Source organism: Astyanax mexicanus, chromosome 5, assembly GCF_023375975.1.
Source record: "Astyanax mexicanus isolate ESR-SI-001 chromosome 5, AstMex3_surface, whole genome shotgun sequence".
Lineage (NCBI taxonomy): Eukaryota > Metazoa > Chordata > Actinopteri > Characiformes > Acestrorhamphidae > Astyanax > Astyanax mexicanus.
The window spans coordinates 47,859,747-47,876,496 of record NC_064412.1 but is presented as its reverse complement, the minus strand read 5'-3'; the positions used below and the strand labels follow the sequence as shown (position 1 = coordinate 47,876,496).

The following is a 16,750-nucleotide window of genomic DNA, read 5'->3' as shown; positions in this document are numbered from 1 at the left end:
CATAATTATGACTTACTATCCCATAATTATGACTTACTATCCCATAATTATGACTTTTCTATCTCATAATTATGACTTAGTTGAGGACGTTTTTTTTTCTTCAGGTGGCGGAAATGGGCTTCCATACAGAAATAATGGTTGACTAATTGAAAAAAAAAAAAATCAGCAGATTAGTCGACTAGCAAAATAATGATTAGTTGCAGCCCTAGTGCACACTATCTAGTGTCCAAACACTACTTCTCTAATTCTGCTGCTGCTGCAATGTGATGACTGATCTGGGTTTTGCTGTTTTAGCATTGCACAACCCTGGGCCTGACTCTGACTCTGCACTAGTGTACATGTGTATATGTAGAGTGTAGTGTTGGGTTGAGCTCTGAGGCTGGGCTGCACTCACTGCCTTACATGGGCAACCGCGGCCCGGGCTGTGCTGGAATTTTGCCCCTCTGACGTCACTGCCTGTTACTCTTCCACTTTTAGGGGGGAAACGGTGGCCGCGTTCCAAATCGCCTGCTGGAGCCCTAACCGGAGCGCGCAGGATTCCAGGGAGGCCGAGATCCCGAGCCTGCTAGGTAGGGCGCGAGTGCGCACTTGCGGAGTGCCCTTATCAGATTGTTAGATTGGAACGCGACCTGGCTTTTTTTTTTTTTGAAGTTTCACTTTAACAGGGAGCTGAAAGTCCAGATTCTTAGAAAGCGAGGTAAGAGACGCGTCCAGCCTTCTGTACACTCTCTCTAACAGCGCGCGGGTCTGCCGCGGGCCCGGTCCCGATCCGGTCCGACTCCGGCTGTCTGTATCCAGGCTCGGTTCGGGCAGTTTGTGCGGGTTTTGTTGGGTGAAGGGGGTCGGGATGTGAGAGAGCTCGCGGGGCAGGGTTGGGAGCGGAGGGCGTGGGCTCGCGCTCCGGAAAAGGAGGGGGGGTAGTGCTTTAAGTTCGAGATTTGATACATTTGTGTCTAAACATCAAACAAGCGAACGCGCCGGCCTTTTGTCTGCGTCAGGACGCGCCAGCGCGAGGAACCGCTGACTACCTGAGCGCGCGAGCCTCCATACTCCTGAGAGCGTCCTCGAGGGGATACCAATGCGGAAGTGTGATGAGCGTGGGGGGCGCGCGCGCGCGCACACACACACACACACACACAGAGGCAGATGTGTCTGCCACGGCTTTACCTCACTGAGAGGTGCCAACTTGGCAAACGCTGAGTAAACGTGGGTAACTGCTCTCACCAGGGGATTCAGTAATAGACTCTGGCAGCTGATTAGCACTTAGCTTGATTAGCTGGTGTTGTAAGCTGAGGTGAGCAGACTGGCCTGAAGCCACCCTGAAGTAAAAATATAAATATGAAGGTCCTGATTCTTTAGAGAAATACCTACTCAAACGTTAAAAAGTCAGAAACCCCAGGTCAGCAGAGAGTTTCATCCAACATCCACTAGCAGAGCAGATAAAGTTTGTATGGAAGTCTTTTCCCATTTGGGACACTGTATCATTATTTTGAGGTGCTTATAGTTATTTGTTTTTTGTTTTGTTTCATACAGGCACAAACAAAGTATATATAGTAAGAAGATTTTGTGTTCCAGTGCATATATCTGTGCAGTGTGAAGCTGCTTTAACAGAGAACGCTGAAAATTTGCCCACATGGTTGCAAGCAGTGAATGCTGCACATACCGCACATGTAAACAGCATAGAGCAGAGACAGCGTTTGTTCATAGCTGTGATAATTAGCGTTATATTGCTAATATATCAGATTATCAGCAGATTAGCTCAAATATAAGCAGTATGTTAGTATGATAGCTGGGTTGGATGTAGACCGGATCATGTTCTGACCGCAAGCGAAGTGCTCTGGAGCTGGGTTGTTATGATCCGTGCCCGAGTGCGATTACTGTTTTCACACCTGCTTAAACGAAAGATACTAAGGGGACAAACAAACCAGAGTCCATTTTAACCAGACCAAATAGTGCTTGTGTGAAAATGCCCCAAGTGTTTGTTTTGCTACACTATCTCAGTATTTTGAGAAACTATGTGTGCTTTCATACCTGCCTTGTTTGATTTGAATTTTCAGACTTTTTTTTAGTTTGTGTTTGAACCAAAGACGCAGATGTGAAAGGGGCTGTGAACCATGTCGTGGACATAAGGACCAGAGTTTGGTTAGAACCAAAAGAGGTGATCTCGCTCCGGAACTACTAAATCCCAGTTTAAAACCACTTTTCTAGATGGTTCGGATTGTTCTTTCAGACCAATTATGCAAAGTAAAATCAGTTTTTAAAGAAACCAGTGGAAAAAAGAAGCGGTGTTTTGCAGAAAACCATCTCCCCTTGGCATTAGGGTGTGTCACGGCAATATAAATACAAAAGGCTTAGATTAGGAATTAATTTATTTACTGTAACAGTGAATGAACCCTTATTTATAAACAGAAAAAATGAATCTTTTTGAAAAATCCTTTTCATTCATTTTGCTGCTGGGAAATTAAAATCGTTACAACATCTTGAAATGCAACTTGCCGAAATACAATTCTACAAATCAATTACCATGAAGTACATAGAGACACAGTACACATGGCTGATGACGACAATAGGATGTAGTAAAATTTAGTCTGCTCATTAAACTGCAATGTGAAATCAAAACTAACCGGACCAAATGTAGACAATGTAGCAATGACACAAACCTTGCAGGTGGGAAAACACCATGAGTTATTCAAGTTATTTTTAGAGACTGTCTCTATTGAGAAATCCAGCTCTTGACCAGCATAGTGTATGTTTCATTTGATTTTGGTCATGCTGGTCAACTAGTGTGGTCAAACTCGGCCATAGTGGTTATCAGGCTTGGTCAGGTTAATAATGCTTTAGACCAGCGAAACATTTTTTCTTCTGTTAGTTGATCCTCTCAAGCACTGCCTCCTGTGAGGGGGCTCCTGTTCCAGTACATGTTTTACCTCACCTGCTCAGGTCTGCACACCTGTGACTGTCACCCTAATGTCCTGTCTCTGCCTTAACATAACACAACAGGAGTTTCCATAGAATATTAAATAAGGATCAATGATGATCAATGTTTAACCTATTAATCCTCCCCTTTGCGATTCTGTCCTCGGCACTTTGTGTGATGTGTGGCATTTACAAATGAGCAATTAGTCTACGTTGATGTGTCTGATAGTAATTGCATTTTAAACTACCTTAAAATGTGGGGTTTTATATCGTTTATGGCTGTACAGACTGTCAAAAACCAATTTGGATACAATCTAGATATTCCAAAAAAATTTAAGATGACAGTCTGAACACAGATTAAGATTATCCAAGCATTAAGTTACCGGTAGTTTATAATTTTGCACCATTCCTTCCTGTAAATGTATGTCAATATTTATGGAATGCTTGGCATGCACAGACCTCTTCAGGTGCACTAATAAATTTGATTATTGACTGATGCATTGCAAAAGGTTTCCAGACTTTTGCATGGGACTGTAATTGTAATAGCCAATCAGCAGCATGCTTTCTGGCTCCTGTGTCAGTTAGTCTTTTTCTTCTGGCTACATTAGTTAGCAATTATTATTCTGCAAGGGAATTGTGTGCAATGTCGTGGCGTGCAAAAGTGTCGGGACACAGGAAGCCGTGGGCCAGTAGTTTTTAGACAGTATGAGTCAGAGCCAACCACTGACATTTTGATCACATGTATAATATCAGCGTGTTTACGCTGCTGAACCAGAGCTGAAGGTTACAGTTCAGCGGTTCTGTCGGGAGTTGTGAGTCTGCATCAGATATTTCTGATATCAGAACAGTGATCAGGTCTCTGAACGCCTCTCGGTACTTTTAGGAGTGTGCCTCTCACGCAGGACCCAGCCTGTTCCAATAACGGTGATCTACACAGAGCAGCCATAATATTAGAACCAGCCAGGTGAATAAATAACTGGAATTATCTGGTTCTTGTGGACCCTGTCAGGGGCCCTGTCAGTAAGCATAAATATCTAAGTCACTTCTGCAAAAAATCAGACTGGTATTTTCAGAACATCTTTACAATATCATTACTTTGAGATGCTATCTAATTTTGAGATGCTCAGTTATATTGGGATACTCTCTTGTCATTTTAAAATATTCTGAGAGACAAATTCATTGTTCTAAGTTAATACGTCTTTTGAGATATGACGTATTTTATTTTGAAAAGATTGGGTCATTGTTTTTAGATATGGGGTACTATCTCATTGTCTCATGAATCTCATCCATGTCCCACCATCCTCTCTCTTTTTTGTTCCTAGTAATTTGACCAGGAATCTACTGTTTTTTATTTTTGTAATAATATCTCCAAGATATTATTTTGGGATACAGTCTCATTTTGAAATGCCCAGTTATTATGAGATATTGTCTTATTATTTTAAGGTACTATCTCGTTCTGAGATACAAAGTCATCATTTTGAGGTAAAAAGTCATAATTTAAGAAGCTATTATTTTGAGTGATATCTTGCATTGAGATACAAAGTTCTCATTGTGAGAATCTCTTATTCATTGTGAGTTCACCATTATTTTGAAATATCTCATTCTGAGATCTACAGTCATTATTTTGAGATTCTGAGTCATTATTTTAAGATACTATCTGATTATTTTTGAAATACTGAGTCATGACTTGCAGACCTATCTGCAATTAAATGACATCACAGCCATATTCCATCCTCTCTCTATTCTTCCAGTAAAAATGTGACCTATTTATGTTATTTTTTCCATCCAGAAAAAAGACCTTGACCACATATGCTGCGTTCTCCAGGTGCGTCAGTTAAAGGTGCTTGCCATTAATTTGAGCAGGAATGTACCGTTCTTTATTTCTTCGGTAAGCCCCGGTCCTCGCCAGGCAACAGCGCATTCTCTCTCTGCATGTTTGTGTACGAAATGTTAAACGCAGACATTTTTCCTCAGCCGTCCTGAAAGACTTTCTTTTTCTTCAGGAAAGCAAATATTTCAATCGCTACTCGGCAAACACGTCTAGACCACAGACATTGTTCCTCTCAAAAGTAGCTAATGTGCTGAAATATTAATTCATCCCCTACAGAAAGGATATTCAAACTTTCACTTTGATATGAATTTCAAATCAATAACATCAAGGCCGCAGCAGAGCTCCATCATCAAACCCCGATTCCTCTGTCATTCCCCAGCAAACGTTTTAACTTCGCCGCAGCTGAACCCGACTGTCTTTAAAACCTCGAGTTAAGAAAGGGACATGTTTGACAGGCTCTTCGCTGCTCGAGTTAAAAGTTACGTCTTGCCTTTGAGGTTGGCTTTCTTCGTTCTCTGCTGTAAGTCCCTTTGCTATTTTAATACAGTCTTTTTATGAATAGCGATTCTTCGCTGCCGTACACTGAAAGAATAGGCCATGCTGCACTTTACCATTGCTGGGAGACTACAGGGAAGAGAGAGATATGATTATTTGAAGTATTGTTATATTCTTAATATTGTTAAATCTCATATACATGTGCATAGTTACATACTGTACTTTAAAGCAGCACTATGTCGCACTGTGTCTGCAAAATTATAAATTGCATATTTCACAGGTGTGGAGAAAAGTCATGGGACAGCAACATGTAAACTTATCATTAAGTTAACTTATTATTGGTAATGGTTCGATGTTGGGCCCTTGAGCAAGGCCCTTAACCCTCATTGCTCCCCGTGCACCACAGCACTCTGTGTCTGTGTTCCTTTGTGCGCCCTGCACAATTAGGGTGTTTACAGTATGTATGTAGCGTTGTATCCCATGACTTCTGCCATGGCATATCAGTGTACTGTGAATTGTCTGTAGTGTACTTTTGGAATTCAGGTATCTGAGGTTAGGCTACGTTCACATTACAAGCCACTTTGCTCAAATCCAATTTTTTTGCTGAGATCTAAACGGTTCACATTCACAATGCTCATGTAAATGAGCTGAATCTGTGTGTAATGTTAACAAATCTGTCCCTGAAATGTCTTACATGTGAACACCGATTTTAAATGCGTTTAAATGTCGACTCTTCACCAACAACAAAAAACCTCATATTTAGAAGACGACTCGTAGCTTTATAAAGGTGAAATTGATGAGTTAGCAGTTCATATGTGGAGCATCTTTTACTGGAGTGAAGAGCAAACAGCTGGTCTGAAGTTCATGCTCAGGTTGAGGAGGTGAAAAAAGGCCAGGTGGTTTGCTTTTGCTGTTTTTGCAGTTGTAGATGCACAGCTGCACCAAGAGATGTGTGGGAAAGGAAGAGAAACACCTAGCATGTGTAAAAGCAAAAACACGCATGAATTCCGATTTGACTGTTCACATGTCGCAGGTTTATGGATCGGATATGTATTCGATTGAGCGCTACATATATATAAATGACTAAAATCTGATAACAAAAAAAAAAAAAAAAAAAGTAAACGTATTTTGTACGTTTACACAGCCATGAGAAATATCACATCTGAGCCACATTGAGCAAAACATCAGATTTAAGGTCACTTAAGGCTTGTGAACATAGCCTTACTCTCTGCCTGAGCCTGACCCGATGCCCTAACTCGAGGCGAGATTTCCCACCACTTTCCTCAGGCCTTGCCAGGTCAGGCTGATGAAAATGGTCTGTGATATTGGCCTACTTTTTTATGCTTTTTTTTATTTCATAAAAAGCTATGGCATGATAATAACAATATTGCAACGTAACAAATCACACTATGAACTCCTTCACTTGTCCACATAACACTCTGGAATTCTATTCTTAAAAATAATAGGCCCGTGCTTGTCCTGTGCTGCACTGTTATTCAACCTCGTTGAACAGATTTTCCTCATTCAAAAACTGCGGTATATAGTTAAAAACCTCCGTTTTAATGGTTGAGTTGGTTTATACTGGGATCGGGCTCTTAATGATGTAAAGGATTTTTTTGGTCCTGATCTAAATTCAGGTAAATGAGTAGCGCGGGCTGTGTTGCAGGGGTTTTCTGAAGTTTTGTATCTTTAGACTGCAGTAAAGATGGTCCAGCAGCAGATGACATCTGTATAATATACGCTGTACCTCTCCCTGTTATTTATTATTTATATATCATTTCCCATCCTCAGTGACACTGCAGTGAAAAGTGACATGTTCAGCTCTGAGGTCAGCCTCCAGGACTGCTTATGTTCTCTGTGCCTTGTGGTTAGAATTCTTAAAGCCTTGTGAGGAACATGTGGACGGAACCCATTAGTGCGCACTATAATAACTGGAAAAGGGCATTTCCAACAAGAATCACACAATGGTTGAAAGAGGGTATAGAAAGTGGTTCCCACTGGTCATTATGATATCCTAGGAGGTTGCTATGGTGTTGCTAAGTCGTTGCTAACCGGTTGCTGTGGTGTTGCTTAGTGCTATATATTAGCTGTTGACTGCTAAATTGTTGCTAGGCAGTTGCTATAGTATACCAGGTAGTTGCTATGGTTTTGCTAAGTGGTTGCTATCTACTTGCTATGTTGTTGCTAGCCAGGTGCTATGGTATAGCTGTTGATTCAAGGAGATTTTATTGTCATTTCACATCACGTGGTACATGAGAGAAAACAAAATTGTATTCTCACGGTGCAGAGTAATTTTACAGTAGATAAATATAAAGCCAAAATAAAATAGAATAAAAATACAGTAATAAAATAGATAAATACACAAAATAGCAACATGATGGCCAAAGTGCAATTTAAAATACTGCTAGGTATTTGGTATTGAATCCCAGGTGGTTGCTAGGGTGTAGCCAAGTAGTTGCTAACCAGTTTGTATGGGGTTGCTAGCTGGTTGGTATGATGTTGCACCGAATTGGTAAAATGGACCCAGCTAATTTGAATGCTATCTACATCTTAGGCCAGTTTAGGGCCATATGTAATGATGATTGTTGCTAATATGGACCAGTTTTGAATCTGTTTTGGTGCAGATCTGTAAAACGGATCAGATCTGTAGTAGAGTCAGCGCTATATGTGGAAATAATCTGGTGCACTATACATTTTCTGTCTGGGTAGGGTGTTGCTATCTGGTTGCTATGTTATTAGGGGTGGTTGCTAGGTGGTTGCCAAAGTCTTACTGTGCAGTTGTTAGGATAATGGCATTCAAAAGCCAAATATATGTCAGAATCACATACAGATTGAACATTGATCATATTGATCTGGAGTTGGAAAACTCCGGACAAGTTATATGGAAAATATGTGGCAGATATAAATATAAATATATAAATATAAATATAAATAAAACATAATAATCAGAAGAAAATAAGTTGGATGACAATGTAGGTGCACAATTGCTTTGCTACACACAACCGTAATAAAGGCCCACCCTGACGTACACTTGAGCTGCAGATAAGTGCAGGCTATTTATGAGGTCTTTTTAAATGAAAATAGCCCAGTTCCTTCCTGTTCGTGGGTAATATGTAAGAATAGCATGTTCAGTTGTGTGTTTGTCTGGGTTCCTTTTACAGCAAATCCCTGAAAACTCTCAACAGAACCAAGGACAAGAGAGAGCAGACTGTGGCTTTTTATTAGAAAGGTGTTTTCTCTGCTCAGTTCAAGGACGTGATTGACCTTGATGCCATTGCTTAGTCCTTGCTCACTGGAGACCATCAATCAATTATTGTTCACACGTGTAGCATTTGTGGCTTACAGTGATACAGCAAAATATACAAATAAATTGAATATAAATAAAATATAAATTGAATATTATGGACTAGTTTACAACAAAACAGAGAATTTAAAACTATTTAGCAGCTTATTGAAACTGATAAACACATAAACTAACGTAGACCCTGATAGCAGATCTGGTTTTCTTGTGGAAAACCCGCATTAGAGCCGCATCTGTTTTTTGAATTGTCCCAGATCAAATAAGTGATTGTCTTATAATAGCTGAGTTTGTTACAGATCTGTCTCTGTGTCAGCAAATCAAATCTGATCTGCATATTTGGGCCAAAAGCAGTCTTAACACTGCCACTTATGTTACTCTGGTCCTAATCTGGCCCAGACCAGTGACATCAGTAACAAATCTGGCAAATTTGGCCTGGCTCACTTTTTACTTTTGAGTGGTTGTAGGAAGGTATCAAAACCAGTCCACCACTAAATGTAGCCTTTATTAGGGTATGTTTCCAAGTAGGGCTATAGATTTTGGAGCATATCTGCTTTGCATTTGAAGACGTTTTGCAGAGAAGGTGGGTGGAGGGTGGAGCTGGGTCAGTGTTGGTCTAACTATACAAAGTGCCATATTTGGACCAGATATGAAAATTTGTTTTATATCTGGGCCAAATGTAATGCAATTTATTGTAGAGCTGTGCCAGTTCTTTAAAATCCAATGTGTAAAACATATTTGTGCCAGTTTAAGCCTCTTGTGCAAAAATAAGCCAGGCCAAATTTGTTTGCCAGATTTTTTACAGATGTTGTCACTGGTCTGGGAAAGATGAGGACCAAACTAAATTTGCTATCAGGGAGAAAATAAAAGAAAAGGTTAGAAATTGTTTTGAACGTAGTGTTGCTGGGAAAAGTTTTGCAATGGCAATATATTAGTATAATTTATATCAGAATATTTAAATGCGTAATAAGGCTATATGAATGATGTATTTTTTTTATTTTAATTTAAATTGGATTTCAGACATTTGTACTGTATTTTTCACAATAATAAGGTGCACTGAATTATAAGGCACACTATCAATAAATTTCTATTTTCTGGTCTAATGTCATACATAAGGCATTATGCACCACTAGTAAGGAACAGGTGTTTCACCATGTTTTCCTTCTAATTCAGCAGGTGTAAAGCTAAACGAAGTTTAGTAAACAAAACTGTAATTATATTAAAAAAAACAATTTCTTTTAAAGTCTAATGAGCGCTGGAATCAGCCTAAAAACGTTTTATTTGGGTGAGTAAAGTTATTACGTTTGTTTACGGTAAGGAGATATTTGCATATTTCCACTAATGCCGCCAGACAGAGCCCGGCAGTGCTAGCTGGGGTTAGCAGCAGGCTACTGCAGAAGAGCTAGGCAGTGCTAGCTGGGATTAGCAGCAAGCTAGAGCCGACAATACTCACTTCTGAATGGCAAAAGAGCTAGCACTTAGCACGGTTAGCTGCTAATAGTAATACTGGAGAACTAAACTGAAACTAATGTATAACGCTGCACTTCAACAGGGTGGTTTTACTGCTCCTTACAACCTGACTGGAAAAATTCATACATAAGACACACAGTTGTAAGGCACACTGATGATTTTTGGGAAAATTAAAGGATTTTAAGTGCACCTTATAGTGTGAAAAATACAGTAGTGTTGCTGTGAAATGCTAATTTTGTTGTGCCAAATTAATATCTTTGGGTATTTTACAAGAACAACACAAATACCTTGACAAAGGCAATAGAATAGGTGTTTGTAGATATCATGACCTAACCACATCTTAGCCATAGTTTAGCTTAGTTTAGCTTAACAAGGATGTTATGTCGAGTTCTACTAATTGATATGTGCTACTTATCAGCTATGTGTGTGTTCATACACCCTCAGTTTTTAATGTTTATTTATTTTTCATAATAATCCTTTCAAAACACGTAGCCCACAAAATACAAGGTCATTTGGAACTGCAAGCTTTAATCTCACAGATTTAGCTGTTATATTGGAGGAAGGGGGGCTATTTTGTTAGCTCGGTAGCTAAACTATGCTAAGTTAACCAATCTTGAAGGAATTCTAGCCAGCCATGCTGTAAAATGCTGTAATTTTGGTAAAAGATGGAATTTGGTACAGTTTTACACTGGTGAAACAGGTGCTAATTTGTTAGCTGGCTAGCTAAGATATGCTAAGCTAACCTTCTAGATGGGATTCTAGCCAATTCAGCGCTGTGCACAGGTTATGTTTATTTAGTTTTAGCTAGCCAGTCTCAGATTCGGGAGCTGTATTTTAAGATGTAAAACACAAAAATAATGTGTTTATTCTGTGATTGTTTTTTAGGTTTCGATGCATGTCGACTCAAGGCTGATCCATTAAACAGCACAGGAGTGTTATTGGATTGACTGAGCCATTATCACTCTTCTAGCTTTAAAGGTATTGTGTGTTTTTCTTATTCTATATACTGTGTACACAAACCAGCAGCAGTCACTGATCCTGTCAGATAGATAGATAGAGTAATAGCAGTTAATGCTCTCCTCCCAGCATGTTCATGCTTAATGTGACTAGTGTTTTTGGTGGCGTTGTTTGTGATGAGGTGACAGAATGGTTTTGTGGTATCCTAGTTTTCACCCAGTCACGGCAGAGCTCTGGGGTTCCTGATTTTCTGTGATTTCAGATTTTTCTGAATTGTGCTTGGACCCTGCTAATTGCCATTTGAGGTTATAGCTTTCATTGGACTTTCTGTATTACGGTTTCTCACCAGGTTCCCATGGTTTTAATTAATAATGGTTGCAAAACCTATAATGGCTCTTTCAGAAAAATATGAAGGATTATTTCAGTTGCAAGTAAGCACACTGCCAGTTGTGGTCAACAATCTACTGGTAAATAGATAGAAGCATTTGATGTTATTATTAGGGGTGTGACATAAGTTAATATATGCAGTAATATTGCAAAAAAAATCCTTACGAGATCACAATATTGTTGAAAGCAGTTTATTTTGTGTTTGTTTTGGTACTTACTTTATCACTATTAGTTGTTTTTGTTTTACAGTTTGTAATAGTTTTTAGTTGTTATAATACCTTATTTTTGTTATATTTTTATTTTGTTACACTAATTATTTTATATCAAATCAGTCTTGTAAAACAAACATGATACATTTGTACCCTTATGCAAATATACATGTGAGTGTATATTTTGATATAAAACGTTAATACTTACTGACTTTATTGTCAAAAACAAAAGAGGAGAGTTTACAATGCATCACAGTAATGCCAATCGATGCATGAGCGCATGACAAGATAAGAGGAAGTGTTTACATCGCTCCTCCTTCTGTACTGCTGAATGTGTTTATCTGTTTCTTAGAGGTGTGTAGAGGCATTCGCTCTCTCTCTCTCTCTCTCTCTCTTTCTCTCTCTGTCTTCATCTCTCTCTCTCTCTGTCTTCATCTATCTCTCTCTCTCTATCTCTCTCTCTCTCTCTGTCTCTCTGTCTCTCTCTGTCTCTCTCTCTCTATCTATCTCTCTCTCTCTCTGTCTCTCTGTCTCTGTGTCTCTGTCTCTCTCTCTCTCTCTCTCTCTCTCTTTCTCTCTCTATCTCTCTCTGTCTCTGTTTTCTGGCCGGCTCTCTCGGAGGGAGTGCAGGGTCAGTGTTAATTAGGCTCGTTTAATCACCTGAAGTCACTGGTTGTGACCTCTTTTAACCTTGCTGTAAATGGGTTATTATTACCTCTGAAAACCCCCTCGCGGTTTCAGACGCTTCAGACATGAAAGACTTATTTTAGCTCGACACGAAACTGAAACACTATTTAAACACTTTCTCTAATGACTGAAGAAACACCCCTCCCCATCCCTCCACATCCCACCCCCTCCATTATTTTACCTGCGTATTCACTGCTGATTTCTTATAAACCTCTGTTGGTATAAACTGGTATAAAATAAAAAGCTGGTGAGTGCTGTGAGGAAGAACAATATTGTATATTAATACACTATATTTCATTAAATTAAGAGCAGATTGTCAAGGCTAAACATGTTTAATTAGGTTTCATCTTTTATCTTTAGGACTGCGCTCGCCGGGTTCATGCCGCATGCAGCCGCTGTTTACGTGAGGCAATCAGTGCGGGGTCGTTTTGCGATTCCGAGAGCGCATGCTGTGTTTGTTTGGCCATACGAATCAAATAACCTACTTTCCAGTGTGCTGTAATTACCGTGTAGAGCATGTTTCAGAAAGCACAACTGCAGATTTGTGCGGGCAAGCCAAAAAGTCTTAGGCTGAATTCACACAGTAGATACCATTTTCTTTTGTAATATGTGACACAGGTGCGTCATTTGTGTGGCATCATTTTTTTTTGTTCATCTATGGGCCACTTTAATATGTGGGGTTAAAATCTGGTACACATCCAAATTTTGAGAATCAAAATTTTCACACCTGGAGTTTGTTTCTTTGGTCCAAATAAGTTTGTTTAATTGGAGCATTTTTTTTCCCTCTGTTTGGTTTGTTTTCACACAGGCCCAAACCCAAACGCACCAAAATTAGCACCAATAAACCACACAAGCCCATGGTCTCCTCTGATTGGTCAGAGGTGTCTGTCTGGCAGGAGCAAAAAAGTAAATTGAATGTAGTAAATGCAGCACATGCGTTATTCAGTAACCAGAGTTCATTTTAACCAGACCAAATATTGTTGGTGTGAAAATGCCCTTACTAATCCCATTGAACTCATCGGGACTTCACAGCAACTATACTATACTATCACTATAACAACCACCTGGTATTTAATAGCATCCACCTAGCAACTACCTACCAAAACCATCACAACCAACTATGATACAATAGCAACCATCTAGGAATTGTTTACCAAGCTCTTTGAAACCACATGTGATACCATAGCCACAGCTTAGCAAATGTCTGGAAACATTTGTTGCTTAACCATCAACGTAAGCAGTGATCAAAGAGAGTTTAGTGTCAAATCTATGTCAAATTTTTTACTTTTATTTATCACATGACAATAACAGGTAAACAGGTAAGTGAAAAACAGAGATCCCTAGTCCCTCTTAGAAGTAAGTAGAGCTGCAAATTATAATTGTTTTGGTAGTCGACTGATCTGCCTATATTTTTGATTGGTCGATTAGTCAATATTTATTTCTGCCATGCCCTCCATTGCTTTAGAATGATAAAAACAGCTTGAATATTGAATGCCAAGAAATGGTAAATGTTCTGATATTTAGTGAATAAATATGTAATATTTTGTGTTTGGGCACTTTTGCAGACATCAGGATGATTTTAAACTGTGTGAGTGAACTCATTTCGAAAAGTACCAATTGGTCTTATATTCTAATTTTCTGAGATACTGTCTTTTGGGTTTTCATTGGCTATAAGTGATAATCATCAACAATAAAATAAATAAATGCTTAAAATAGATCAGGCTATGTGTAATACATCTATATAATATATGAGTTTCACATTTTGAAATTAATTACTTAGAGATACACCTGTAATTGTTATTGTGGCAAGGTATCATGACAACCTTAGTATACAGAGTGTGAGGAGGTCTTGGTGGGTGCAGTGTGACTTTAAAGTGAGTTGTATGGGGTGAAGCTTGATATCTTGTGCAGTGGACAGTAGGGGTGGGCAATATTATATTGTACACAATATATCGTGACACAGAAATATCATGATAATAAAAATCCATATTGTGATAATAGGGATGGTTTGTTTTAAAAGTAGTCCATTATTTACTGTGAAGCATTAAGTGTATTTTTTGTATAATTGTTTTAGTTTAATTTTAAGTTTAATAATTTTATATTTTTTCCTGCATTATATTATTTTATGCTATATTATTTATTTTATTATTTATTATGATTATACTGTTATACTATTATACTATATTCCTGAAATTAATCAATTATTTTTCTGTTTTCCTATATCGCCAAGTATATTGTGATATTATTTTAGAGCCATATCGCCCACCCCTAGTGGACAGATGAAATCAGTTTTGACAGACTGTGTAGACTGATACATTGCTAGTGGTTGATCAGCCTAGGAGAAGAAACTGTGCTTTAATTTGTTAAATTGGACAGCGTCAAAGTCTCTAAATGTGACACACTCAAGACCTAGGGTTTAAAAAATTAACAATTCTGCTTAAAATGAGCTGTGTATACAATTCCAGCAAAAACAGAGTGCAGGACGATGTGGATTAATGCCCCGCCCACTTCACACCTCAGTCAAACAGCTCCCTGTCGACCGTAAGGGATGTTCAGGAGCTGCTTCCTGCCTCTGCTTTTTTCTTGTGGACGCAGACAGAAACACATGAGTTGTGGCGTCTGGCATTTCGTCTGGTGCCAAGCGTTTGTGACCTGATGAAAAGTTATGCTAATAGCTTCCTGAGCACTGCGATTGATGGATGAGGCCTGCAGCAGCTTCCATATTTGGGCAGTCCCTTTAGATTATACACAACACGGAGCCCCTGCCTCCTCACACACACACACACACACATACACACATGCACATACACACACTCTCTAATGCACACACACACATACCTCTGACTTTATGCTGAATCAGACAAACAGGAACCCATGCATATCAGGGGTGGGAGTTTAAGACTGTGCTGATACACTAGATCTATGTGTCCAAATGTTTTTGGACACCCCTTTTAATAAAAGCTGCATTCAGCTACCTTAATAAATCTAAACCATTATAGAAAAGCACACAGTTTCTCTAGTCCTTGTAGAATAGAAGTACTGCGAATTAGGGGTGGGCAATATTATATCGTATACAATATATCGTGACACAGAAATATCACAATATTAAAAATCCATATCGTGATAATAGGGCTGTTCTGTCTTAAAAGTAGCCTATTATTTACTGTGAAGCTTTAGGTGTATTTATTGTATAATTGTTTTAGTTTGCAGTTTATATGCATGCACTAAATATTCTGCAATCTTTTTTGCTGCATTATGTTATTTTATGCTATATTATTTATTTTGCCACATTATGATTATTCTGTTATACTATTATACTATATTCCTGAAATGAATTATTTTAGTTTTCCTATATCGCCAAGTATATCGTTATCGCAAAAATACCCTGAAATATCGTGATATTATTTTAGAGCCATATCGCCCACCCCTACTGCCAATACAATAGCACATGCACAGTGCCTAATGCTGTGCATGGACTATTGAAGGGTATTAAGCCTATAGTATTGGTCTGTGGTGCAGATCAACCGTTCTCTAGAATTATGGAGCTTCGTCCAATACTTTTATATTAAATGAGCTGCAGAGTTGGGTGAGGTGGGTGATGATCATCATTATCCAACATCATGACCACACTGAAGCTCATTTTGTCACTGAACACAATAAAATTCTCAGAGCAGTGTCAGAAACAAAATTTAGTAGAACGTCTACTATGGAAAGTAGAGACAGTTACTCCAACAAAAGCAGAATAAACTCATTTAATACCTTTGATTACAACAGAAACTGAAACAAAATGAGCAGCTGTCCCAACACTTTTGTCCATGTTTTTTTTCTTCAAACTTTAAGGGTTAATTTTTGTCCTCTTTGTATGGCCTACAAAGTGTTATGTGAGCAGTAGCATAATAATCATAAGGCTAAAGGATTTGGGTTCATATGCTCTGTTTGAAACATTTTTTTTTAATCATTTCTCTGATGTCATTCTGTACATAGAGCGGTTTAACATCTGCATGTACAAAGTGAAACCATAAGAATCTTCAAAAAATGAGTGATTTTATCAGAATGTGGAGGTGGGGGCAATTAAGGGGTTGCCCACACTTTTTACAACAGTGTCTGTTTACTGTAAATCTATAAAACACAATATTTGCATGTGTTTATTATGTGCATTCAGATTATAATGCATAAGACAGCACCCAGTTCTGGGAAATCTGTCACAACAATCAGTTGTACATCATACTGTCATCTGTGTTTAACAGAAAAACAAATAATTTCCAGTCATGCCATTTCCCAGAAATAATTATATATTCACGTTATTAGGGTAACATTGGACTCTGGTGTGCTTTTTCAACAAAGCAATGCTTGTCCAGATACTCATGCAGTGTCCAGCATTTGCTATGAGTAAAATATAATGCCATTTCCATCTGCATCTCCAGATCTATCCCTGATTAAAAAGTGTGGGATGCTACTGGACGCTGCACTCAACACTCCTATACCCCTACTGCACAATCT

The 16,750-nt window shown here is 38.7% G+C and overlaps 1 protein-coding gene across 2 annotated transcripts in view; it reads left to right on the top strand.

Annotated features, from left to right (window-relative positions):
- The first annotated feature begins 592 nt into the window (after window positions 1-592).
- Window positions 593-16,750, top strand: part of lpp (LIM domain containing preferred translocation partner in lipoma) — a 351,252-nt gene continuing 335,094 nt past the window's right edge. The window contains exons 1-2 of one of the 2 annotated variants that reach the window (XM_022675482.2): window positions 593-697; window positions 10,896-10,988. The gene's annotated coding sequence lies outside the window, so the exon portion shown is untranslated. The remainder of the gene's footprint in view (window positions 698-10,895; window positions 10,989-16,750) is intronic. The other variant, XM_022675484.2, reaches the window with a different exon arrangement.